We start from the raw sequence: 27949 nt of genomic DNA on the forward strand, positions 1-27949 counted from the left end.
CTAACTATATATGGTCTATAACCTATGGTTTTTTCAGTGAATTTTCAAGGTTTTGTAAATGCTAATTCCTAACTATATATGGTCTATAACCTATGGTTTTTTCTGTGAATTTCATTGGTTTTTTAACAGCTAATATCTGTAGCTGTAAAATGTATTCTTCTTTAAATCCAAAAATATATTTTATATGTTTATGAATAATTTTTTTTTAAAATATTTTTTTTTCTTCGTTCCCGCTTCGCGAATCGGGAAGCTTCCCGTTAGCTGACCTTGATGCCGCGAAATAGACCGCGAGCCGGTAAACGTTTCTTTACCGCAAGTGCCGCGTTAGAAAACAACATCGTGACGCCTCCCGTCCGCATGACGTTTCACGTTGTCGCGTGATACGTCATATGACGTACAACGTTAGCGAACTGGTACGCGAAGCGAGTCGCAAAGCGCAGGTTTCTGGAAGCAAACCGGGAGGCCCTGCAAAGCGCTTAACGTAAACACAGCAAGTCATGTGACTTGGTAATAACACTTTTCATTGGTTCATTTCACTTTTGGTTTCCTAATGATGTAAGACTAGGTCATATAATCTAAAATGAACACTTTTGATTGGTTGAGAACTCTTGTTTTTCCCAAATGATGAAAATCCCTCCTTCTTTCCTCACTCTGACTTTCATCATTGTGAGAGAAAGACCCTTTGTGATCACTGAGCAATGGCTTCTTTAGTAGCTTCAGCTGGTGCTTCCCCACCACCTCCACCACATCCAAGGAAGAGTGGACCACCTGCTCAAGTTATAATTCAACAAGGAGAGGAAGAAGAGGAACAGGAGGACGAGCACGAAGAGAGGCAGTTTTTGCCTGAGCAGCCCAGGACGTCTCACCGGAAAGAAAACTTCATTTGGCAATTTTTTTAAATTCCCAAAGGTCAGAAAAAAGTAAATGCAAGATACGTAACTTGCCTTATATGTCAAGATAGACTGTCCAGAGGGACCGACAAAAAATACAGTTTCGGAAACTACACAATGCATCGCCATATGACTAGGTGGCATCCTAACAACTACAGTGCTGCACAGTTTCGGAACGACCTAGATAATCTCCCTATTATGGCCAGAAGATCTGTTGTACCGGAAGTAACGGGACCAGAGGGCAGGGAGATGGTGCCAAATATACAAATGAGATTTGGTGATGTAAAACACATCTGCGTATTTTGCGATGGATTCATTTCCTACGGAGAAAAAAGCATCACTCTGATCAACAGAGCTATTGACTATCATATGCAAGTTTGTACGAAACGCCCAAAATAATAAATACTTCTTTTTTTTGTTTTGTTGCTCCTGTTGAGCCCTTTACAATGAATCGTTTTCATTGCCCCCTCCAAGAAAAACCCCAAAAAATATAAAACTGTTCAGAAAAATTCAAAAAAAGTAAAAAAATGTTCTGAAAAAAAAAAAAATAAGTTCTTTTCAGAACTACCTCCCCGTTATTAAAAAATTGGTACAATATTTGGAACTGTGCCAACCTCTATTTCTCTTAGTTCGCTTCCCAGTTCGCTCCCCGGTACGCGAACCGGAAGCGAACCAAAAACAGTAAGTATAAGGGAAGGAAACAGACACTTATGTTAAAAGAAAGACAGCTATAGGGGAGTAAACTAGAGATACTATTACCCGTAATCCACTGCTGATGATGTCACATATTACATCATTCATGACATGCTCAGTGACATCATCAGCAGAGGATTGCGGGTTTTTTGGCAACGTGCCTTATCCACGGTTTAATAACGCTGCCTTTTGCTTTATATAAGTTTTCAAATTGTATGAAATATATACCAATAGGTCGTTATGAACCTTTAGGTAGTGCTTTTCTTCATGAGGTCTGGTCGCTTCCATACACATACAGATGTTTCAAAGATGATCAAGAAGTTTATCTGAATGGAGAGGAATGCACTGAGACGCCAGATCATTCACTAATGTGTAGGCACATACAGTTACACGGTTCATGCAACAAACACCGACCAAATATGGCTTGCGTGTTGCAAGGCACGCCAGTTCCTGCTATCATCCCCACGTTCAAGTTGTTGGAAAATGGTAGTTATTTGATGCTCAATAATGAAGATTGTTCTGAGTTAATTAAAAGTATTCCTTTTATCGTAACAGTAAGTGAACGGGTTATTTGCTGCAGAAATGTTCTATTTCCTCCCACACATGAACATAGGGAGTTTTCAATCTGGCCACAAATACCAACCTTGGGACAGATTTCAACGGCATGGCAAGAATAAGAGCTCTTTTGTCTCAGAGAGAGGTGGCCTTGAGTTCGGCCCGTGAAACTTTCGTGCTTCACATAGCGAACACCCGTACAGAGGTGCACACACTTTTCAATTCAGATTTGCCTTTCAAATTCAGCAAGATGGTTCCGACTATCTTTAACGCATCCTCCGCAAAGTCCCTGGCGCACTTTTTTAAAGTTGTTACCAGTGGTCTCGTGACTTCATTTGAGAAAATCTTTGGACTCATCCCTGCTTCCTTTCATTCTATTTTCTCCACTCTGGTTCGTGGATTGGCATTTTTACTTGCATTACCAGCGGACGCTCTTGTGCTTTTTTACATTTTTAAATATGGATGTCCCTCCTATGCAACCTCCCACCCTGCAGCTGCTGACACTGTTCCGCAATCGCATGCTCGAATATTATGGCACAATGCCGTTGGCGATATTAAGCACGGCATATGGATTATCTTTTCGATTCTCCTACTTCACCTGTGTCCAGCCTGTATTTCACTGCCTGACCTGTGATTTCGATTGGGCCATTGATTTGTGTCTCTGCGGACCGGTTTCTCCTGACGTCGACTTTAATCAGCTGATGACTCCTATCATTACTCACGAGTTGGTTTGTCCTGGCGAAAGGATTATGGCTGTGGCATTGATGCATGGACTACTTGGTCCCTGGAATTTACTGGCGGCAGCACAGTCTTTCTTGGAACAGAGCTTTCTTGAAAACCCACCGAGCTGTCCTCTGATGGTGATAGAGGATCCGGTGCTGGGAGAGCACGTATGTTCTTTTCCGCTTTTAAATTGGATGGCTGAACTGTTTTCGGATGAAGACGGTGACTTCCTATTGGAGGCTGTTGCAGCTTATTTTGCATACACAGTTATGTCATAGACCTTTTTCATGTTTGATATGCTGAGTACTAGCATTTCATTGACAATTCATTGACTTATTTGTCAAGTTTTTATTATTTACCTTGCCTATTGGCTTAAGACTCGATAAAGTACTTGGCTGCTTTATTTTTCTTTAGCATTAAATTTTCCTAGTTTTTAATGCTTTACCTTGCGGACGGTCCACATATAAACTTGCAATCTGCTCTCATGAGATGGCACTTCTATTATCTTATTCAGTTCGTTTCCGGATCATGGGGAGGTGTCATCTAGGTCCTGGATATCTTTACACCGTGTTAAGTTAGCATGGGCTCATTACCGGTTTAAACGCCATTTTTCCTTTTTTGCAACTTCTGCACACGACACTTAGTTGTTGCTTTAGCTTTCCACCTAGTAGTTCATCGTGGTTTACATGAGAATAATATGTTATTGCTCTACTATCTGCTTTGCTTGTTAAACTATATCTGTACAGCGAGTGCTAAAGTTTCAAGAACAACACGATACAGAATTGTTATGAGGTCTGATCTCCACGACTTCATACTCATAACATAAGTGCAACTTCTGCCAATTCTGGGCATGAGGCGGGTTTTATATTGCTTTGCCGAACACACATACACAACAGTTGATGCGGCTCACATGAAGAGAGAGCTGGTGTATGCTGATGTGATTCCTTCAAATCTAAGACACTAAAGTATGGGCACGCCCTAAACCAACACAAAGAGACCTTCTTAGCAAATAATATAATATGTGTATTAGGGAGGGTGAGATATAAGCAGCCGCGGGCCGTGGAGGGAGTTACGGTGAGGCAGGGAGGCGGGGAGGGGGAGAAGCAGGGTGGAGCCCTCTCTACCTTGCCCCTCCCCCTCCCCGCCTCCCTGCCCCACCGTAACTCCCTCCACGGCCCGCGGCTGCTTATAAGTGTTGCTAACTCTTATTCATTTACAGCATGTTAACATACTATCACCATTCGCTTTTTATGTACTAGTAACTATGCTGGTAATTTTGCTACTGATAATATGTGTACTTGTATTATCTAAGATACTACGCCTGTGAAGACGGCATTAGTAAATAAAAATTTCAAATACACATGTGTTCTTCTTAACTCCATGTTCTGGTTTCTAAGAAATATATAACGACTGACTGTTCATGAGTTCCACGTATCCTGAGGTACTATAAGTTCATATTCTGGATTGTCTAAACATTGAGAGTTTGTTATATCCAATGTGACACTGTACCTAGCTTGCTAAGGAGTTTTTGATTACTAACGTGAGTTTTGGGACACCCTAATTCGCCGAGGTTCCAATCCTCTGTCCACAGTTCTGTGTGAGAACAGAAACCCTGCGACAGGGGCACCCCCGACCTTTGCTGGAGCTTCATCACACTTGCGATACAACTCCAGCAATGCACCACCTTTACGGCACAGATACATCACGCATCTGTGCTGTTTTTGCCCCATGATGCGCCGCATTGTAAATGCAGCACACCATAGGTGACGGAACAGCGGCACAGAATGACTAACACATCCCTGGTGATGCGCCAGTCATCATAAATGTATCCCTATGCTTCTTATCTTGTTAGAGATGAACCGCCATATGTATCATCAAAGTTTTTTGCATTTCCTAAATAGCGAACTTTAAGGAATAAATAGCGATTCTTTACCATTCCTAGTTTGCGATGAGCTATTTGCTAATTACAAATTACCCATTCATTTCCTTCATTTCCATAGGGCGGTTGGACTCACTTTTAGCTCGAACGGCTGAATGGATTTCCACGAAACTTGGCAAAATTGTAGGGACTGGTAGCCCGATGTGCCTTTGCTATGTCTCAAGATATATGCTCCAGTGGTTTTTACGAAAATTAACTTTGAAAAATATATATTGGGCTACATTGGCCTATATATATGTTGGAGCCCAAATGTAGCCCAATGTAGCCCAATGTAGCCCAAAGATGGCCGCCAGACACACAAAAAAACAAATGTAGCCCAAATATCAGCCAGATGTAGCCCAACTATAGCCCAGTGACAGAATGACCAATCAGCTTCGCAAACCTCCGTTACGCGAAGCGGAGCGCTGTTACAGATATATATCTTTTTTTGAACGTTAATTTCTTAAAATCCACTGGAGCACATATATTGAGACCTAGCAAAGGCACATCGGGCTACCAGTCCCTAATATTTTGCCAAGTTTCGTGCAAATCCATTCAGCCGTTCGATTATTATTATTATTTTTTTTTTTTGCCCCGCGGGGCCCTTTTAAAACCTCCACATCAAACCTAGGGGGTCAGCGAGGATCTACTATGCCCCCTTATAGTTATTTCCCCCTTTGTTTTGACCTCCTCTTGTCTCTCGATCCTACCGAGAGACAAGATGGCCGCTACGGACTGTTTGGAATGTTGACAGACGCCGGAGAACCAATCAGCTTCGCTTCACAAAGCTCCGTTGCGCGACAAGTACGCGTCCTGGGCCGCTGCCCAGTCCGCTGTTACAGATATATATCTTTTTTTAAACGTTAATTTCTCAAAATCCACTGGAGCACATATATTGAGACCTACAAAAGGCACATCGGGCTACCAGTCCCTACAATTTTGCCAAGTTTCGTGCAAATCCATTCAGCCGTTCGGGCTAAAAGTGAGGCCAACCGCCCTATGGAAATTAACATGGGAAAAACGCGTTTTGGGACCCCCCTTTTTTCTCGGCCCCCCCTTGACGAACCCCCCCAAAATTTTCAGGGGCTGCTCAGAAACAAAATTTGCCATTTTCCTGAAAATTTCAGCCAATTCCGTCCACAAACGCCAAAGTTATTAGACATAGAATTTTCAAAAATCCCATAGAGTAAAAATCCTAACTATATATACCTACTGGCGACCGCCAGTAGGTAATATATATATATGCGAGCCAACAAACTCTGGTTCCGAAAGAAGCCGACAAACAGGGCGGTCCGTGATCAGGGCACCGGCAGCCCTGTATACTATCGAATTCCAGCACTTCCCCGCTACGGAAGAAACAACACGGACTCCTTGCATGGATTGCAGGTAATTTATTTCAAATGTAGGACTGCACCGCAACGCGTTTCACCTTTCGGCTTGATCACGCTAAAGAAGCCTAGCAGTTTACACATTTAAATATACATCAATAGTAAACATAAACAATGGACTCAAACACCGTGAAAGAATGTGAAAAAATGTATCTATAAACAACTATCCGGCAGGTTCCGCCATTTTGACCTAGTCATTTTAAATAGCCAATGTATGTACAAGAGACCCATTAATAGTTCGTGAAATACATTTATGCAAGCTGCCACAGTGATAAGATGTAAAACAGTCATAATCAAGCTGCTAACAATTAGAATTGTTACCCAAGTGGGCCAAGATAAATCCAAGGTTATATGCATCACTGCGCTGAATGCATGCCAATTTGTCTAAATTGACAAAAAACATAAAGAGTCTTGCCCTAGTGGGCGCGAATTTCAAAGGGTATACTAAACAGTATAGCTTTACTGGTCAAGCTCCAATAGGCGTGTTCCACCATCACCAATAATGTGCCATCACCTAAAAATAAATAAAGTATCATACAGTGAGAAAATAGATATACAAGTTCTTATAAAACAGTTCAAAAACGGCAGCCACTGTAATAAGCACAGATCAATTATATTTACATAGGGGCGACCCTAACCACAATTATGCAGATCATCAGTAGCACTGGTTAATCACACTATATACATTACTGTCTCAATTCGGCAATTCTCAATGCAGATGGATGGACAATTCTTCGCTCGAGTTCAAACCCTGTGGCATCATCGTTTCCATATCGATAATGTATTTGGACTCGAGTTTCCGAAGTGCCAGTTTGCGGTTACCACCACGGATGTTAATGGGAATGTCATCAATCACAACCATTCTCAACAGTTTCTCATTCTGGAAGTGATGTTCGAAGAAATGGCGTGCAACTGGATACTGTCTATTGTTGTGTCTTATTGCTCTCATGTGTTCCAACACTCGATTTTTGGCACACTTGATCGTACTCCCTATGTATGCTTTGTTGCATGGACACAGTAATACATACACACAATACATGGTGTTACAGTTCAGTTTCTTTTTTATGGTCAACTTTCTTCCTGTGCCCGCAATAGATAAAATTTTACAGTCAGAGCTGTTACTACAGGCCTTGCACTTCCTACACCTGCTGAAACCCCCAGAGACTGCCCTATCCTTCTTTTGCTTGCCAGTTATCAGGTTGGGACTTAACTCATCTCTCAGAGAATTACTCTTTTGAAAGGTAATCTGTGGTTTAGCACTTAGATGTTTCTCCAGGTGTGCATCAGTCAACAGTACATGCCAATGTTTGTGCAGTATTTTACGAACTTGTGAGGCTTGACCTGAGAATTTGGTAATGAACCGTAAGTTATTTTTCTCTTGGGCCTCTGAATCAGGGTGGAGTAATTTGGTTCTTGGCATCGTGTCAACTTTAGCACATGCTTCTTGGATATTCTTTTGACTGTATCCTCGTTCTAAAAACCGACCAATCATAGTCTGTTTCTCCGATTGGTAGTTTTCTTCAGAGCTACAGTTACGTCTGGCCCGTAATAGCTCACCATAGGGGATACTATGCACTAACTGTCTGGGATGTGAGCTAGCAGCATTCAAAATACTGTTGCCTGCCGTGCTTTTGCGGAATAATTTCGTCTGCATGGTGCTGTCTACAATCTCCACTAGAACATCCAAAAATTCAATTTAAGTTTTGCTCATATGTTCAGTGAATCTGAGATTATAATCATTTTCGTTCAGACGTTTCACAAAGTTACATGCAGAATCCACATCACCATCCCAGATCAGAAAAATGTCATCTATGTACCTCAGCCACAGGATACAGCGATCATGATCTTCCAAGTGGGCGGCCACCCGCTCCTCCCACCAGCCCATCGCCAAATTGGCATAGCTAGGGGCAAAGCAGGTGCCCTGTGACTGATGGTACACTCCCTCATCAAAGAGAAAAAAATTATTTTGCAAACAAAATTCCATCATGCAGAGAATCATTTTGGAGTGGGAGAGGAAGGCGACCGAACGTCTCCTCAGGTAGTATTCCACAGCTTTCAATCCAAAGTCATGTCTTATGGATGTGTACAAATTGCACACATCTAGTGTGATCATAATGTAATTGGTTTCCCAGTGAATCCCCTCAATAATTTTGAGGAAGTGGGTGGTATCTTTAAGGTACGTGGGCAGGCTGACAACATAGGGTCTCAAATAATGATCAATAAATCTCGATGTCATTTCAAGAAGAGACCCAATGGATGACACTATGGGTCTCCCTGGTGGATTAGTGGGGTCCTTTTGGACTTTAGGCAACAGGTATAGGACTGGGATGCGAGGATATGGACATTTCAAATAATTAAACTCCTCCCATTCTAGGAGACCACGTGCTTGCCAATCATTTAGCATTTCACCATAAACTTTGTTAGATTCAGTCACACAAGATATATCAGATATCTCATAACAGGTAGTATCAGATAGTTGCCTAAGCCCTTCCTTTAAATATGCATCTTTGTCAAGGACCACAACATTACCTCCCTTATCAGAGGGCCGTATTACAATTGAAGTATTATTTTTAAGTCTATTCAAAGCTTGCCACTGTACTAAAGTTAGGTTTTTCTCAACCCCAGGTACTTTACAGTATCGCATTCTCTTTAAATCCTTAAGTACACCCCTTTCGAAAACATCAATAGCATCACACTCTACTAGTGGAAGGAAAATCGATTTTGGTTTAAAACCACTGCAAGGGTTTTTATCACCACTCAGATTGTATTGTAACAGGTCAATATCATCACTATTTACATCACCCTGAGATGTCAGTACATTTAACAAATCAACATCATTCCTGTTTAGATTGCTGTGTATTTCAGTGTCTTTGACATTACCAGAGTGATGTTTAGTGTCAAACCACTTTTTTAACTTCAATTTACGTGAAAAGTAAAACAAATCAATGCGAGTCTGGGGAAAGTTAAAATTGGAGGTAGGACAAAAAGACAAACCTAGTCCAAGTAGCTCAGTCTCTTCCGCCGTTAATATCCGTTTTGACAAGTTCATCACCGTCATACCTGAGCCTTCTTGCCCCTTGTTACCATTCCCACTGGGGTTGCATCTTTTCTTACGTCTTGTTTTGGCTTGTTTGTTCCTCTGTTTTTGCCTCTTGTTATATATATATATATTACCTACTGGCGGTCTCCAGTAGGTAGTTATAGTTAGGACCTAGTTTCCATAGGAAATACACAACATTCTATTTGGAATAACTTTGGCGCCGGTGGACGAATCTTCATGAATTTCTCCAAGAAAATGGCCTGCTCGGTTCCGCTCCTTCCCTGAAAGTTTGGGGGTGATTTGTCAAGTGGGGCCAATAAAAAGGGGGCCCAAAACATGTTTTCCCCATGCAATTTTCCATAGGGACCTTTAGCCAGGGCTACAGCCCCAACGGCTGAACGGAATTACACTAAATTTGACAGAGAGGTAGAGTTCTGTTCGCAGATTTTGCTTTTTGTTAAATGGTGTATATCCATTCAGTAGTTAGCGATATCTTGAGACGGAGTTCAGCACGCGTACGGAAATCTGTTCAATTACGAGCGCGAGCTGCATGCTGATTGGCTGTGAACTGTCTGTCAATACTCGAAACCAGGAAGTGTTGGTCGCCATCTTGTGCCTCGCTAGAACCGAGTCATAAGAAAACAGTAAAACAAAGTTGATAAATAAGGGAAGGGGGTAGGCTAGAGACATTTTGACCCTCTAGGCTTGCTCACGGGGTCGTATATCGATGTTTAGGCTCTATTTTTTATTTTTTATTTTTTAAAGAAAAATAGCGGCGTACGCATATGGAAATACGTACAATTATGAGCAGGAGCTGGATGCTGATTGGCTGTCAATACTCCAAACCAGGAAATGTTGGCAGCCATCTTGTTTGTCGGGAGAGCAGAGTCACAAGAAAACACTAAAAGAAAGTTGAGGAATAAGGAAAGGGTAGAAACATTCTGACCTTATAGTGTTGGTCAGGGGGTGGTACATGGATCTTTAGGCACAATTTTTATTTTTTTAAAATAAGAAATGGCGGGGTACTCGTGCAGTACTTGTACGCGGTGGAAAAGGTGAAAAAAATGTAGAAGTTTGTTTTATTCATTAGGTCTCGGGGAGGCAAATTACGGGGGCAATTTTTCTGCATAATGGGGGCTTGTAAGGTGCCCCGAGCACTGGGGAATGGCACTGCTCTGGTTTTATTTTGAAGTTTGCGGTGGAGGTTAACGTCCTACTCCCCGCAGTCTCAGGGAGCGGCACCCCTCGGGTCTTTTTAAAAAAAAAATATGTTTTGAGCTCTCTTTCTCTCCCCGGTCACGTCACGGGGAACGCCACATTTCTGGGGCAGTGATATGTAAAATGACCTTCCAGCTCTGGGTACCTGCATTGTGTGGAGTTTTTATTACTGTTGGGAGGGTGGCCTTGATAATACGTCCTTGTGAATTCCCATAGAAGCCTATGTTCTGTGTGTTTCTATGGGAAATAACAATGCCGTATTATCAAGATCATTATCGCCGTTTTATCGACAGTTTCCTGCCAATAAAACGGTGATAATGTTAACACCGGTCCTTGTATGCACCTACGTTTAGTGGTTAAAAAAGAGCAATGGGCCATATTTTCAACAAAAGGCAATATTGGGCTTGATAATATGCCCTTGTGAATAACCATAGCAGCACAGGTTAACATCAGAACTTGGGCTGCTATGGGAATTTACAAGGGCCTATTATGAAGCCCATTATCGCCGCTTTATCGGCAGTTACTGGCGGTAAAAGCGTAATGTATCACCTTTTGTTGATAATATGCCCCTCTATTTCTGTGATAGTATGTACAACTGTCCTTTTTTTTGTAGCAGTTGTACTCTGTACACATGCGCAGCCTCGTTTCGAAGTCAACGTTTTTTCCTTTTTCTTCAAGTTCAACAAACAAAGTTTTCTCTATTTCAGCTATTAAATTTGGCGCTTTGTTTTCCCGAGTCGTGTGTCTCATCCGCTGTTGTACTTTTGTAATGTATTAATAATCGTATTTTATCTACATTTATTTGGAACGTAGTGTTGAGGCCCCAAAAGTTGATGAGGTACTCTGTCTACCGCCATTTTAGTAGTTTTTCACCGTTGTTTTTATTATATCTGTTACTTTCATTTTATCGCCCTCCTATTTTCTTTGTGCTCAACGAGATTTCGAGGCACAGACACCACGGTGTTTGTCCATAAACTCTGATGTTATCACATGTATACCTAAAATCTAATTTGAAGGACGTAAGTCACAGCCATTACAATGCTTGTTTGTCAACACAAAGACATTATTAAGATTATTGCCGCTTTTATCGGCAGGAAAACTGCTGATAAAGCGGCGATAAAGGGCTTGATAATAGGCCCTTGTGAATTCCCATAACAGTCCAAGGTAACACCAGAATCTGGGCTGCTATGGGAATTTTCAAGGCCCTATTATCAAGCCCATTATTGACGTTTTATCAGAATTTTTCCTGCCGATAAAAGCGGCGATAATGTATCGCCTTTGTTGATAATATGCCACTTCGTTTTGTGTCCTGCATCGTACTTTGCGATGCAGGGCGCAGGATACGAAGTTCATTTTATTAATTTAATTGTTTACTTACCTGCAATCATCCACATTACGCTGTTTATAATCCCCATCCTGCCCCTCCCCCTCCCCACTTGCCTACCTCACCACAACTGTGGCTGAGTCAGTTACTTGTACTTACCTTAAGCATAATAAATAATAAAAAAAAGTATATATTATAAAATTGTCACCTGTCGAAGATAGAAAAAAAAACAGTTACTAGAAATATTTTACAACTCAAAATAATTTGTAAAACATTTCATTTGCCTTTTTTGCTGTTCTCAGAATATATTGAATTTCACTATAAACAGTGAGTTCAATAGTACTCATCACATAACAGCAGGCAAAAAAAAGACAATCCATAAGGATATCTTAAAAAAAAACAAGTTAACATTCTCAATAACAATATAAAAAATAGAAATAAAACATATCTTAAATGTTTTTTTCTAAGAGAAATTTCTTACGTAAATATATCTCAAACAATCATAAAATAACAATACATTCTGGTTAATTTTCTTACACTGTATATAATGTTACTTACAAATAGATACTGACTAAATACACAGCAAAAAGTCCTTAATGGTTTTGCACACTTGTCCTTATGGCCAAATAGTATGCATCAAGTTCTTTGTTTGAAAGTTGTTCAATAGTTATCCTGAACGTCCACCTCCCAGCCTTCTGATCCAAAACCACCAACATCATGTACGGGTCCCCCAGGACTCATCCATCAGTCTGACGCTGTTCAACATCTACATGGGCACCCTAACACAAGTAGCCCAACATCACAACTTCAACAAGATCTCCTTCACAAAGAGCACCCAGCTCATTCTCTTTCACACCAAGAAGCCACATACTACCAAAAGTAACGTGCATGACACAATGAAGGACGTCACTAACTACTTAAAGAGCAGCACTGTAAACACAAACTGGCAGACAATGAAGGTACTCATCCTCAGAACCACTTCATCAGCCTCATACAACTCGTGCTACCTGACTACAGTGTGAAGAGTACCAACACCTACCAACCATGTGCACAACATAGGATTCAACCTCAACTGCTCCATCTCCATGTGTAAGCAAGTCTACACCGTGTCCTCGTACTGCTACAACACTCTCCACATGCTATGCCACATTTACAAGTGGATCCTAACCAAAAGAAGAAGAATAGTGACACAAGCCCTCATCAGCAGCAGACTACGCTGAGGCAAAACACTCTACAAAACACTCTACACATGAATTCTAGCCAAACACCTACAACAACTACAACAAATCCAAAAGATCTCTACGTGACTGATCATCGATGTCCCTGGCTGCACCCACATCACCCACCACCTAATACACCTACACTGCCTCAATATCAACACAAAGATCACCTTCAAGCTCCTCAACCGCACTAACAAAATACTCTACAACACCAGACTAATGTACCTTAACAGCAGTAATCCTAAAGGGTAAATTTTTATCTTAAAATTTTGTATTTAAAAATATTAGGTAAACATTTGGTAACTCTTTGGCCAAACGTTGCTTAAAAACTAATTGAGTATCATTACACTGTATCCAACCTTTCAAACATTTTAAATAAACAATGTAATGTCCAGATGTGGAAGAAGGTCCATCATGAAAAATAATAGCAACAGCTTTAAAGGTTCTCCCTGATATTGAACATTGACCAGCTACAAAGTTTTTAATTAAAATTTTCAATTTGTTCCATCAGTTCTACAACGATGCAGCATTAAAATAACATACTGTCCATATCTTTGTATAAATAACGTTGATGACATTTCTGATTTACATTGGCTACACTCCATGTTTTGACTTGCTCCTTTAATTAGATTGTTAAAAGTCACTGATTCACAGTCAGGTAAAGTCAAATATATGAATCTCTCAGTGTCTATGTCAGTGCTACATGTAAACAAACAATTTCGACAGTCATGATGCCATCTATAAGAAAGGCCAAAAATGTTTTCAACATCTATACCTTCATCTTCCAGTACACCAAGCATAAACATTAAAAATTCCTGACAATCTTGCTGAATATTCTGTGTAAATTGACTAGAACCAGAACATATGTCCAAAACATTTCGAATATCAGAAACACTTTGTGGCATATTATCAAGGACCGGTGTTAAAATTATTGCCATTTTATCGGCAGAAAGACTTTTGAATTAAGAAGGAACATTCATGAAAAACAGAAGATATTGAAGAATTGACGGAATAGATAACAAGCAACTGCATAAAGAAAAGCTAGTAGAAGAACAGAAGGAAATTAATAATATAAAAATTAGACAATAAACTGAGAGGCCTAGGTTAATGAATATTAGGTAATTATAGGTTAACAGCTGTGTGAAAAATAAAGAACCGTAAGCTACAAGGTTGCAGATAAATACTAGAGGAGAGGCTAGTTCGAAATTGGAAGGGGTAGGTAATTAGTAGAGTTAGACGAAGTTATAGATGAGGAATAGAGATAGAGTAAACACATGAATTATTCAAAAAGTAGTGTGATAATGATGTCTAAATATAAACAGATACACAGTGTTGTTCAGAGCAATAAATAGTATCTTTTCCATTATAGTAAAACACATTTACTTTTTTGATAAGGGTAAGGTGAATAGACATATTCTACGTTTTTTAGTAGTGTATTTTACTATAACAGCCTGAGTCTTTTCCTATAGTCATAAGGAGGGACTGCTTTCAAAATTAAAGAAAAGCTAAGAACAGGATATCTTTATAAGTAATTATAGTTGTATAATTTTGCAAAGGACTAAAAGTCTACTAATGTAATGTTATTAGATAATGGTATTTATATAGTATTTTTTGTAGGTGAAAATGGTAGTTTTGTATTAAAATGTACTGTTTATATTTTCATCCAAGGAGCAAGAACATAAAGGAAAAATTATGGAAAGAGAACAGCCTCATACTCAGGAGATTTTGGATATTACTTTGAGTATAATTGAAGAACTAATCGTATCTGTCACAGGCAATGAGAGTGAAAAAGGGGAAATTAGGGCTGCAGACATGAATTGTGATTTTGAAGACGATAGCTTTGATGCAGATTTCGTTGAAGTTTTAAATTATGTTGAAATTTTAGAACACATTAAATCAGAACCTGCTGACGAGGAAATTGATCTGTATGACATATGTGATGAAGTTGTATTGGAATGACCGTTAAATTACGAGATGTTACAAGAATACATTTATTGTTGAAAAACAATAAAGGTTTGAGCACTATCTACTAATGTATGTATTGTACTAAAACTGAAGCAGGTATAGATTCAGTTATATATTCTTTAAATGTTTGTATTGATTTAAAATATGCAAAGTGGGTTTGAGGGTATCGATTGCTTAAAATCCATATCGAGTGTACATGCAGTCTTGTATGCAGGTGCAAACTTGTGTTTTATGCCTTCAATTCCCCAGTCCGTATACTTAGACTTCCACCAAACACCCTGACACTGCTGTTTTAATATGGTAGTGAGCCACTCAGCTGTATGTTCTTTTTGATTGTACGGTGGTAAAACTGAAGCTGTAATAAATTTAGTGAGGAACTTTCTTTGCAGAAGTGTAATGATCCAGTCAGTATCTAGATAGTCATGGATTAAAAGAGGACTTAGTGCATAGGCTGTTTCAAACCTCTATGGACTGTGGATGTACTGTTCTATGCACCAGCAAACTTATGTTTTATACGTTCAATTCCACAATGTGTATCCTAATACTTCCAGCAAACATTCTCACACTACTGTTTCAATATTGTAGTGAGCCACTCAGCAGTATGTGTTTATCTGTATACTGTGGTACACATCACTGATGAGATGTCATCAGTGATGTCATCAGTGATGTCACTGACCATGTCATGAATGATGTAATATGTGACATGATCAGCAGTGGATTGCGGGTGCGCGATATATAGTTAGTGCAACTAACTATATATGCAAATTTCAATGGTTTTGTGTGAGTAAAATAAGGTTTTGTAAATGCTAATTCCTAACTATATATGGTCTATAACCTATGTTTTTTTCAGTGAATTTTCAAGGTTTTGTAAATGCTAATTCCTAACTATATATGGTCTATAACCTATGGTTTTTTCAGTGAATTTCAATGGTTTTTTAATAGCAAATATCAAAAGCTTTAAAATGTATTCTTCTTTAAATCGAAAAATATATTTTATATGTTTTTAATATAATTTTTTTATGTATATATTTTTTTTTAATTTTTTTTTTGTTTCGCTACCGGTCCGCGCACCGGGTAGCTTCCCGTTAGCTTAATTTGGTGCCGCGACCTGGTCCACGAACCGGTAAACGTTCCGTTTGCGCAACTGCAGTGTTAGAAAACAACATCGTGACGCGTCGCGTTAGCGCACCCGGAAGTGCTCCGGAGCGCGAACCGAGGCACGAAGCGCAGCTCCCCGGAAGCGATCCGCGGCGCGGGGCGCGGCGCGGAGCGCGTAACATAAGCGGAACAGGTCATGTGACTTGTTAAAAAACGTTCTATTGGTTCATTTCACTTTTGGTTTCCTAATGATGTAAGGCTAGGTCATGTGACCTAAATAACACTTTTCATTGGTTTAGAACAAATTTTTTTTCCCAAATGATGAAATCCCCCACCTTCTTTCCTCAGTCTGACTTACATCTTTGTGAGAGGAAGACCTGTTTTTGCTTATTAAAATAATGGCATCTGTAGTAGCTGCAGCTGGTGGACCCCCACCACCACCACAACCCTCTAGGAAGGAAGGACCACATCCACAGGTTCCTTCCCAACCCAGAGAAGGAAGAGGAAGAAGAAGAGGAAGAGGAAGTAGAGAGGAGGCAGTTCTTACGTGAAGAGCCCCGGAAATCCCACCACAAAGATAGTTTTATTTGGCAGTTTTATTCTTTTCCTCGAGGCCCAAAAAAAGTGAATGCCCGACATGTGACATGCCTCATTTGTAAAGATGTTTTATCTAGAGGTACAGACAAAAAGTATAGTTATGGTAACTATACTATGCACCGTCAAATGCAGAGGTGGCATCCACTGAATTACAGCGTTGCAGAGATGCGTCACCTCCAAGACAACCCACCAACTCCTGTGGCCAGTACATCGGCACAGGTAACTCTGTCGGGACCAGAGGCGAGGGAAACGGTCCCAAACATCCAACAGAATTTTGTGCACATGAAGATGGTGTGCCTTTATTGTGGTTACCTACTCTCATGTGCAAATATGAGTATCAATTTGATAAACAGAGCATTTGAAAACCACAAGTACTCAAAACGCCCCCAAAAAAATAAAAAAAAATTTGCTCCTGTTGAGCCCTTTCAAATGCCTGTTTTTCGTTGTTCCCCCTCAAAAAAACCAAAAAAATGTTAAAATCGTTCAAAAAATACAAAAAAAGTAAAAAAAAATTCAGAAAAAAAATAAAAAAAATATAAAACAACAAAAATAATAAAAAAAAGGTCTTTTCAGAACTACCTCCCCTTTATAAAAAATTGCTAGAATGTTTAGCACTCTGGCAACCTCTATTTCTTTTGATTCGCTTCCCGGTTCGCGCGCCGGTACGCGAACCGGAAGCGAACCAGAAATGTTTTTTTTTTTTAAAAAAGAAGAGTAAGTATAAGGGAAGGAAACAGAGAGTAATGTTAAAAGAAAGACAGCTAGAGGGAGTAACACAGAGATACTGTTTAATATATCTATTTACTGAAGAAAAGATGGAAGAGGGTATAATTGTGAAAAACAAAATAGATAAGGAAGTGAAAGAAAAAAAAGAGAGTAGAAGAATAATAAACAAGAGTTTCTTAGAGAATGTGAGTGAATGTTCAAATTAAGAAGAAAAACAGTAAAGGATGTGGGATGAGAGGTAGGGATAGAACCGGACTAAAAGAACAATCCTGAGGGAAAGTGTTAAGAAAAAAATGAGCAAAAGTAAATAGGAATAAAACAAGATGTATGATAGTGACTAAGGTTAAAATATGTGGAATAACAGAGAGAAAAAACAGAAAGCAGAAAAGAAGAAGTGACGGAAAAGGAATGATTGAAACAGCAAAGAAATGTAAATAACATAGGGGCATATTATCAACACAGGCGATAAAATTATCGCTGCTTTTATCTGCAGAAATCTGCCGCTAAAGCCGCTTTTGCAGCAGAAAACTGCCGCTAAAGCCGCTTTTGCGGCAGCTTTCTGCCGATAAAAGCAGCGATAATTTTATCGACTGTGTTGATAATATGCCCCTTAGTGTGCTTGAACTACAGGGAGAAAGCATAATGAACAAATAGTGAAAGAGTGATCAGTCAGAGACAGTGAGAGTAATACAGACGGAGTGAGTGAACAGGAGTGAGGAACTATGAGAACAGAGGGACTGAGAAAAAGAGTGGAAGGAGTAGAGTAAGTAAGTAATAGAGAAAGGAATGAGGGAATTAGCAAAGGCAGGAAACTGAGGGTTAAAGAAATGAAGCAGTGGAACTAATAGAAGTTAAATGTGATAGAAATGTAACGAAAAGAGTACAAAACATTTACCTTATAATTGTCGTTAACTTAGTCACTTGTAATTTTTATACTTTCAATCTGTGAAAGAAACAACAAAAATTTGAAAAATATTAAAACATGTATTTAAAAATTAGAAAAGACAAGGGAAAAGATTGACAATCATCCAATTTTACAAAGAAATAAAGTAAGAGATAAACATGCAGAAAAAAAGAGAAAGAAACGGTGATAGACAGTCAGAGACAAAAAGAAATTGAAATAGAGTAAATTACTAAGAGAAAAAAAAAGAAGATACTTTCAGTGACAGAAAAGAAGGATAGAAGAGAAAACTAAATTGAAGTTGTGAAAGCTACTAAAAAAAACTGAGTAAGGTAAACTATATAAGGAAAGGGTGAATAAGGAAAAGAGAGTGAGGGAGGGAGGAGACAGAGGAAGTGAAGGAAAGAGTGTCAGATACAGACTGAGTGAGGCATCTACACAATGTGATTCATAATGTTAGGAAACACAGGTAATGTAATTGAAAAACGTTCAATTTTTTTTGTTTATTCCACAATCACATCACTTGTGTTTCCTTTGCTTAGGTATCTCATTGTGCAGATGTAGTCTAGCATATGAAAGACTACGCAGAAGGTGACCACTGTATGCAACAACTTTGACACTTACAGAAACCTCTGCTTCTCCATGCCCCCTACACAGTCCTAAATATATACATTTTAAACTAACAGTATCTTGTTGCAGATGAAGTGAGGCCTATCTTGCAACATGGTGCATCTTTTGCACTGCTGCTGTGTCACAAAAGTGACACAACGGCAGCGCAAAAGAGGTGCACGGCCATCATAAAACTGCCCCTAACATTTTAAATGATTGTTTAAGGATGCCGATAAGGTGTGGCCTATCCAGAGATTTGTTTGAGGTGAGGCCTACTCAGGGTTGCAGATAAAATTTAGGCTTGTTGAAAAGTACAGAGGAGATAATACATGTGCAAGCCTACCAATGAAGTGAGTCATGTCCACTGCACTCTTGAACAAAGGCCAGACCTCCTCTGTCTCCCTGGACAGGCCTAAACCTCATCTGCACAATGTGATTCGTAATGTTAGGAAACACAGGTGATATAATTGAAAAACGTGCAAATATTTTTGCTCATTTAACAATCACATCACCTGTATTTCCTCAGCTTAGGTATCTCATTGTACAGATGTAGTCTAGCATATCCAAGAGTACGCAGAAGGTGAGGACTGTATGCAACAGAGCAATGTACATTACTCACCTCCCTTGACACTTACAGAAGCCTCAGTTTCTCCATGCCTCCTACACAGTTCTAAATGTATATCATAAATACAAAAAGTATAGAATTAATTATACATGTTAAATGGTTTATTTTTGCTGTTCTCAGAATATATCAAATTTCACTCAAAACAGTGAGTTGAAGGTATTCATCATATAACAGCGGGGAAAAAAGAAACACAATCAAAATGATTGTGTTTAAAAAAAAACATATAACATAACCAATAAGAAATCAGAACTCCTCAAAAGTAACTTACTTTCCATGACGTCGAAGGATGTCCTATGAACAGCTTATACTCTGTTGTGCTGTAATTATTTTCAGCCCGCCACTTTCTGAAAGAAAAAGTCCATCGTTTTGACAAATATGTTACATACAATAAATGACTTCTCGCTCTCTACCGCACTTCTCCTCAAGGCCAAATCGTGTAAGAGCCATTTATAACTCTTGGAATTCTTCTAAGCAAATCCCGTCATTTTCTTTTTCTGCAGCTTTCAGAAAGAAAACGTTCAAGATCACTTTCACAATCCTGTACTAGTAATATCTCACCCTTCTTGCTCACTCATGTTCCACATTTCCTATGACACTGATACTGCTTACTATGACGCAGACTTACACTACCTCTATGACTACTACAATTATTTAATTCTCTACATCACTTTTAATCACAAAGCAATTTAAAACAGTACATAAAATTATATCAACTCCTAGAATCATTATAGGCCAGTTACCTACCCTAAATTCTTTCTTCTGAAAACAGAAAGTAAGAATATTTTTAAATAAAAAGGCAACATTGTTTCATAGTGAAATGTGAATTCTTTCCGGAACATCAGCTTTTTTTACATTTTGAATAAGATGTGTAATAAGTGGATGTTGTCAAAGGACCATCATGTCATATAATAGCTTCAGTTAGAAATGTTCTTCCTAAAATCAACGACTGTGTAGCCACAACATTTGTAATTAAAGTTGAAAACTTATTTTCATCAGGTTTATATAGTTGGAATTTTTAAATGACATTATAACCAAAAGTTTGTTCAAAATATGTCGACAGCATTGCAGAATTACATTACCTTTACTCCATGTTTTGATTGGCTGCTTGAATTAGCTTATTAAAAGAAACAGTTTTTCTGAACTCATTCAAAGTGCAGTTATTTTTCCATGACGTCAAGTGTTATGGTAAGAACACCGTTTGCTTTGGGAAATTCTCTGTTGTCCTTTAACTAATCCGTGCCCACCACTTTCTGTAAGAAAACCTTCTTTCTTTTTCAGGAACTACTTAAAACTCAAAAATTATTTTTGACTCTGTACTACACTTATCCTCAAGGCCAAATAGTGTAGGAGCCATTAGAACCTCTTGAAATTCCTCAGAGCAAATCCCGAGATTCTTTCCCTAAAATTTTGGTTGTAAAAACACCAGGTAAGAATTTTTAAGGTCAAAGGGCAATTTTTTTTTGAAAGTTAAAACAGAATCATTGCAGAATGACCAGCCGTTTCTAGACTTCAAATAAGCTGTGTAATATCCTGATGTTGTTGAAGGACCGTCATGATATATAATTGCTGCAGTTACAAAAGTCCTTCCTGATATTGACAACTGCGAAGCTACAACATTTTTAATTAAAGTTGTCAATTTTGTTCCATCAGGCCTACATCGTTGGAACATTAAAATGACATACTGGCCATATGTTCGTATAAATAATGTGGACAACATTTCAGACTTACATTGGCTACACTCCATGTTGTGATCGGCTGCTTTTACTAGCTTATTAAAGGACACTGATTTACTGTCTGGCAAAGTTAAATATATACATTTTTCTGAGTCTACACTAGTAGTACTTGATACCCTACAGTTCTCGCAGTCATGCTGCCATTGATAAGAAAGGCCAAACAGGTGATCTACATCTACACCTTCATCTTGCAATACATCAAGCATATACATTAAAAACTCCTGCCAATCTTGCTGAATATTTTGAGAGAATTGCGTTTGACCTGAACATTTGTCTAACAGATTTCGAATTTCAGACACACTTTCTATTTTTGTTCTATCAGTGCTACATTTCTCTAACACAGAATTCAACAAACTGCAAAATCTTTGATCTGAATTGACCACAATCTCTTCTTTTAAAATTTCTACAGAAAAGACAACATTAACAACAACATTAGCATAGCAGTTGACACCAGAACTATTTTCAAATTGAAAACCAACAACATCTTCAACAGAATCCATTTTTTTTCTGCTTATAATTTTGGGTTCATCGACTTTTCGTCTTTTTGCTACAACCTCACTACTATTGGTCACATTTCTTCGTTTCCGGCCTACCACACGTTTCTCAAACAAAGGATATTGAGGCAAATGTGGCGCATACTCTCTTCTTAACCTATTGTATTCCTTAACACAATCTAGATCCGCACAAATGTTTGTGACATCACACTCAATCAAGTACAATCCTGATAAAGTTCTGACTCGTGACAATGCCACATATGCCATACCTTCCTTGAACACAGAACTGCCAATATTCACCAATGCACTGTCTACACTTACACCTTGTGATTTATGGATTGTCACCGCATATGCCAAGCAAACAGGAAACTGCTTACGGCGAACATATAAGTCTTTTACAAGCAAAAACCTAGCAGAGCAACGACCAATTAGCTGTACTTCCTCAATGCCATCAAATTTAATTTTTAAAAATTCAATTCCATCTCTATTTCTGAATTTCTCAAAATCAACAACATTACCCAGTGATCCATTTACCAGACCTCTTTCACCATGTAAATTCCTTCTTAAAATTATACGGCAATTTAAGCACACATTCAGAGTCTTTTCAAAACCAGCAGTTTTAGATATAGTCTTCTCTAATTAATCCAATTTAGATTTCAAATTCTCAGACAAAATAATTGTTGCTCCCATATGCTCTATTCTGTCAATAGCTTCCAGTTTCACAATCTCTTGGTTTTCTAAATTCAACATTTTGTTGTTAAAGATGGCACATTCTGCAAGAGTTGGCATCAAACATATTCCAGATTTCTTCTCAGTAATTTTCGAAAAAATATTCTCAGGCACAACGTCTTCTTCTGGATACAAATTTGATAGTAATCGTGCATGTAAAGCTTCTTTCCCATGCTCGGTCACTTTTCCGATTCTAACATCTTGTAGAATATTCTTATAATCTTCATCCTTCGCTTGACACATATTTTCACGCAGTTCAGCATAATTGAAGTTTAACCATATATTAACGTTGCCAATGCTCCCTAGGCACTTCCTGGTATCTTCATGCGTGAGCATTTTGAACACAGGTTGTCCTTTCACTGGTGTCAGCTGCAGAAGATCACCGAAAACAATGATGTGTTTGCCACCAAATAACACATCATACTCTGTTTTGAGAACTTCTTGCATTCTCAAATGCACAAAGGCAAGCATGACATTGGAAACCATGCTTACTTCGTCAATGATAAGAAGTTTCATTTTCCTCAAGACTCTTGAAACTTCACAACAAGCATCTCCAGATAACTTGTGGTATTGTAATTTGTTATCATGCTCCACTGGCAGCATCAGTAGACGATGCAAAGTAATACGTTTAATGTTATGTGCTGCCAGTCCAGTTGGAGCGGTGACAACACAAGACAGCGATGACTCAGTCCTTTTCTGCAAATAACATGAAATTGCTTTAATGAGGAAACTTTTTCCAGTTCCCGCTTCTCCACTCACGTACAGTCGGACAGGCTTCAACGACGTACATGAGCACTCTTTCTTCTCATGACTTAATCCATGATCTATTTGGTTGGTAACTTCGTCATATATTTTCCTCTGCTCAACGTTGAGTTGTCTTTCCAAGTCTTCTAAGTTAACCGCATCCTCCTGAGCATGTGCCATGGCTCTTTCCACTTCAATCATGGCAGTGGCAGCTTCATTTTTGATAACTGGTCCTCCTAGTGGATCCTGACTCAATGAAACAGAACTCTGACTGTCCTGAGAACTGTCTCTAGCAATCTCGGCTGCAATCGTTGCTTCCTGCTCGATTTCCGCATTCAACATTTCTAGATATTTGGGAAAAACAGGACATTCTATGGTCTCCTTGGCGGCATTGAAAGAGTCTTCGTAACAGAGGAAATCTCCAAGCAGTTCCTCTTCTGCACGCCAAGGCTTGAAAAGTTGCAAAAGTGCTAAATAGAAAAACTCTTTTCTTTCAGGAGATTCGCCACTCAATTTTCGATGGTTTACCAAGTGGCATTTTCTTTGCTTGACCAGACATCCCTCACTTCCAATTACAGCATACACTCCTTTATCAATATCTTCTTTGATGTTCCTCTTGAACATATAATTTTGTAGAACCTCATACAGACAAACATTCTCGAGGTGACTGCTTCTATTTGGATAATATGTATCCAACATGTTGGTCTTCAAAATATCTGTACTGTTTGGCTCCTTTTCCGCCAAATACTCGTACAGGTTTCAGAAATCGATTACGCGTTGCAGCAAGACCAAGACTCGCCCAAATGATACTCCTGGATTTGGCATGGAGACTTGCTGAAGACAACCGGTCAGAACATTCGTAAGCTCCGATTTCTCGATGCGACAACATCTTCAGACTGAAACTGTACAACTTCTTACTGAGGCTCTTTTCATGGGAAATGTCCTCCCACATATCCTTCAATTCTGTCTTTTCTTTTTTGGTGATGTAAGATGTCACCGCCAGAACCCCATCCATCCTGCCATCTAGCAAGACCACACCAAAATTCCCGAAGAGGAAGCATCGGACCGCCGCATCAGCGAGCCTGGAGCAACTATTCTAATCCCCCGATTCCTTCTCCAAGCCAGCCAAGTCAATATGTATTGCCATATCCATGCGGCGATTTTAACCCCTTAATTGCTGCCGTCGGCCAACGGTCGTCACGGCCACTACCTCCCCAGTGCTGCGCACGACCGTTGGACGTCCATTCAGCACTAGTTCCAATGGACAGCGCAGCACTGGGGAGGTTTATTTACAAGCTCTAAAGGGGTTAATATACCACCGTAAACCGAAATAAATTGAAATCAGAGGCTATGTAATTGTAGAAATAGTCTCAAGACAAACATGACACATATGTTTTTGTCCTGATGATGATGCATGTATTCGCAAGCTGCATCGAAACGTCGTCGACCTTATTGCACCTTATGTTTGTTTGAATTCACGAAATGTCTAGAACAATGGGTTGCTTTAAATGAATCCTAGTCTGTAAAACGGAACAATAGTACAGACCGCCTTGTGCGTTTTTACATAATTTTCTGTCACTTGTTTTGTCTTGTCTCCTGTGGGTCACAGGCTGTGCCCACTTTTGTATAAATGTTGAATATATGAACCAATACAAAAAAATTTGATGAATAAAATCCTGTCCGTCTGGACAGAGGTCATATATACTATTCAGTATATGTCTATCATTCTCATGATCCTAAATTACTAGGGTCCTCTGTCTTGTACAATAGATTACTGCCCAAGGACCCTAGTGTTATTCCTTTTGGGTTTCCCTTGTCCTGTCGAAACATACCGAGCCACAGCCATACAGTTATCAGCCACAAACTGTATATCCATGTTAGCATTCCACATGGACAAAATCACTGGGTTGTAGTCGTTGATGTACTTGGACTCTTCGTTCCTTTTCAAATTGTAGGTATTTTTGGGTGATTTCTTCATCACATTATGTCGCAGCGAAGACATCAAACTGTTCACTCTTCCTTTAGAAATCACTGGTCGTGGAAAGGCGAAACGACATTTTGTGTTGAACTTGTCCTTGTTTCTGAATTTACGACGACAGTACTTTCCACAACGATGGCTTTGGAAGCGTAACACTTGTTCTCTTAGGCTTTTAGGCTTTTGTCTTCCTTTGCCTTTGGAACAGCACATGTAGAATACTGTTCTATGAAACTCATCACTAAGTCACCCGGATCTGTTCCAAATTTGGGTGCATCTTTGCATACATTCACTGGATCCAAAGAGCACAGTTCTCCGGGTGTCTTGAATTCGATATTTTCAATGTTTCAATTTGCCTCTCGTAGAAATTCAAGTAAGTCTTCCCAGCCATACTCGGCACAGCTGAGAGTGAGGAACCATGTGGGAGTTCCTAAGTTCCTCAGCATACATTTTAAATCACCATGACGACGGTACCAGTACTCATTAGTACCACTCTGACACGCCATGAGATTAATCAGGTGAGAATCCAAAATACTGTCTTGCACATTGACTTTATCCATAAAGTCCCTTGCCGAGATATTTTGCATGTGTACACCACTTTTCAAGATGTGGTTCACTGCATATGACAGTCCAGACAGATCGCTTTCAAACAGTTGATGAAACAAATAGGGAATGCATTGACGAAACCTAGGATCTTCTGCATACAATCGTAAAGTCCGGTATTCAGAAGCAGGAATTTGATCAGGTCGCTCATCATATCTTCCTCCTTGACCTGTTGGAAATAGCTGTGGGAAACACCGAGCTTCCAAACTTTCCTCCCAAACACTAATGGGACTTCCTTTGGCTTGTTTCATTTGAAACAACTCAATAGCATTTCCCATGACTTCCTTGGAATGCAAAGGATGAACACTATAATGTTCATATATTTCTTCATTTTTAGAGGCTTCTACTTTCTCAATTTGACCAGCACACAAATCGCTATCCTCTTCTTCACTTACTTCCTCTTCTGCAACATATACATTCTTGTAGTACTTATTGTTTTTCTTCAAATACAATGTTGCCTTTTTGACTTTCCTAACATCCACTAAATCTTGCCAGATTTTCTTATTAACTAAGATAACCAGAGGTTCCTCTTCCACTTTCTCTACTCCAATTGTATTAATGTTTTTCTTCAAATCTAGAGGCAAATAAACAACTCTTCCCTTTAATCCTCTCTGTGAATCTGATGGAGGCAATTTCCCTGTCTTTGGCTCCATTCGTACAATAGCCTAAAAGGGATGGATACTTTGAATCAAAATAGATTCATAAGTATTTAAATCCTTCAATTCAGAAGGAATCTCAACCAATTCCAGATTATTATGAACCGCTCTAGCAGGCATCCGGTTTTGATTTAATTTGTTACAACAATAAGTACACACACGTTGATCCGATCCCAAATCAAAACAATTTTCTACCATCAAGTATGTTGCAAAATCCTTCCATTCACTATTATTTTCCCTTTCACTTTTCGTATATAAATCCACTAACTTAGTCTGATTCTTATAATAAGTGCGTCGACAACACACACAAGTGAAATTAGGCCTCTCACTTGATTTCACCTGAAACGTGGCAATTTCTTTCTGAAAATTATCTGTACTGGAAACCTGTACACTATCTTCCACGTTACCTTCTTCTTCTGGGTCAATTTCAACATTCTCCTCTTTACTTGCAAAGTAACAAAACTCAATTTCTTCACAAATATTCTTCACATCTACTTCAGAACCATGCAAAAGAGCAGTGCATAATTGTTTAAGCATAATTGCTGGACTCTTAGCATAATACAACATTCTAACTAATTTCCTCACTTTATTATGATGCACTGCTAGTATCCTGAAATGATGAAAAACACTCTGGCATACTCTCCTGGAAAGACAAGCCAGTGAATGACCATGCAAACCTGTCACTTCTCTCACTCTGCAAGGATCTAATTCTTGCAACAACTTCATTTTCTGTTTTAAAGTTTTCTTATTAAATGTCCGTACAAAATCACAAAGCAAATTGATAGAATCCTGTCGCACACTGGAAATACTACTACACTTCCAGGTGTACACTGGTCCCTTAGGACGTCTTCCTAAAACCTCATTACCTAACACCTCTTCTGCCTCTGTTGTCACAAGTTTTTCTTTTTCAACTGGACAACCATCTTTCACCTCATAAGCTCGACCACTGGTGTCAACTGCATGCACCAAATCATTATCCTGGAAATAACTCTCCTCATTAAAAAATGCCTCACAACTTGAACTATGCATCCATTCTCCTGAACAAACTTCACAAAAATTACTACGATTAACTGTTCTCTTCCATCTACCATTTGTTTTGAAATCATAAATTGCCTTGTTTAGTTTCCTAATTCTATTGATTATCAAAATAAATAACTTTCGCTTAATTTCGAATGCCTGATCAATAATTTTCTCAACTTTTTTTTTTCTCTTATAAAAAACCACTTTCTGTTGACCTTTCTTAATATTTTTTAACTAATTGCCAATTATCCTGTTGCGGAACATTCGTCTACGAATGTCCCTAAACTGATTTTTCCTTCTACTACCATGCACAGACTTATCTCCTACTCTAGCAGTAACATTTTTGATTGGCCTTTCCTTTCCGTTTAAATTGGCTCTCTTTTTCTGGACTAAATTATATTCTGTAGTTATACTTTTTTTTCTACAAATGTTTCTTAGGAATGATTTCGTTGTCTTACCCGGAGCTTTCTTGGTGACTTGACGAGTTTTTATTGTAGAGGACTGC

General features: G+C 39.0%; 1 long non-coding RNA gene across 1 annotated transcript in view; it reads left to right on the forward strand.

Annotated features, from left to right (window-relative positions):
- The window catches only part of LOC144767609 (uncharacterized), a 524019-nt gene that overhangs the window by 272409 nt on the left and 223661 nt on the right, over positions 1-27949 (forward strand). The window lies entirely within an intron of this gene.

The sequence above is a fragment of the Lissotriton helveticus genome, chromosome 7 (genome assembly GCF_964261635.1).
Source record: "Lissotriton helveticus chromosome 7, aLisHel1.1, whole genome shotgun sequence".
NCBI lineage: Eukaryota > Metazoa > Chordata > Amphibia > Caudata > Salamandridae > Lissotriton > Lissotriton helveticus.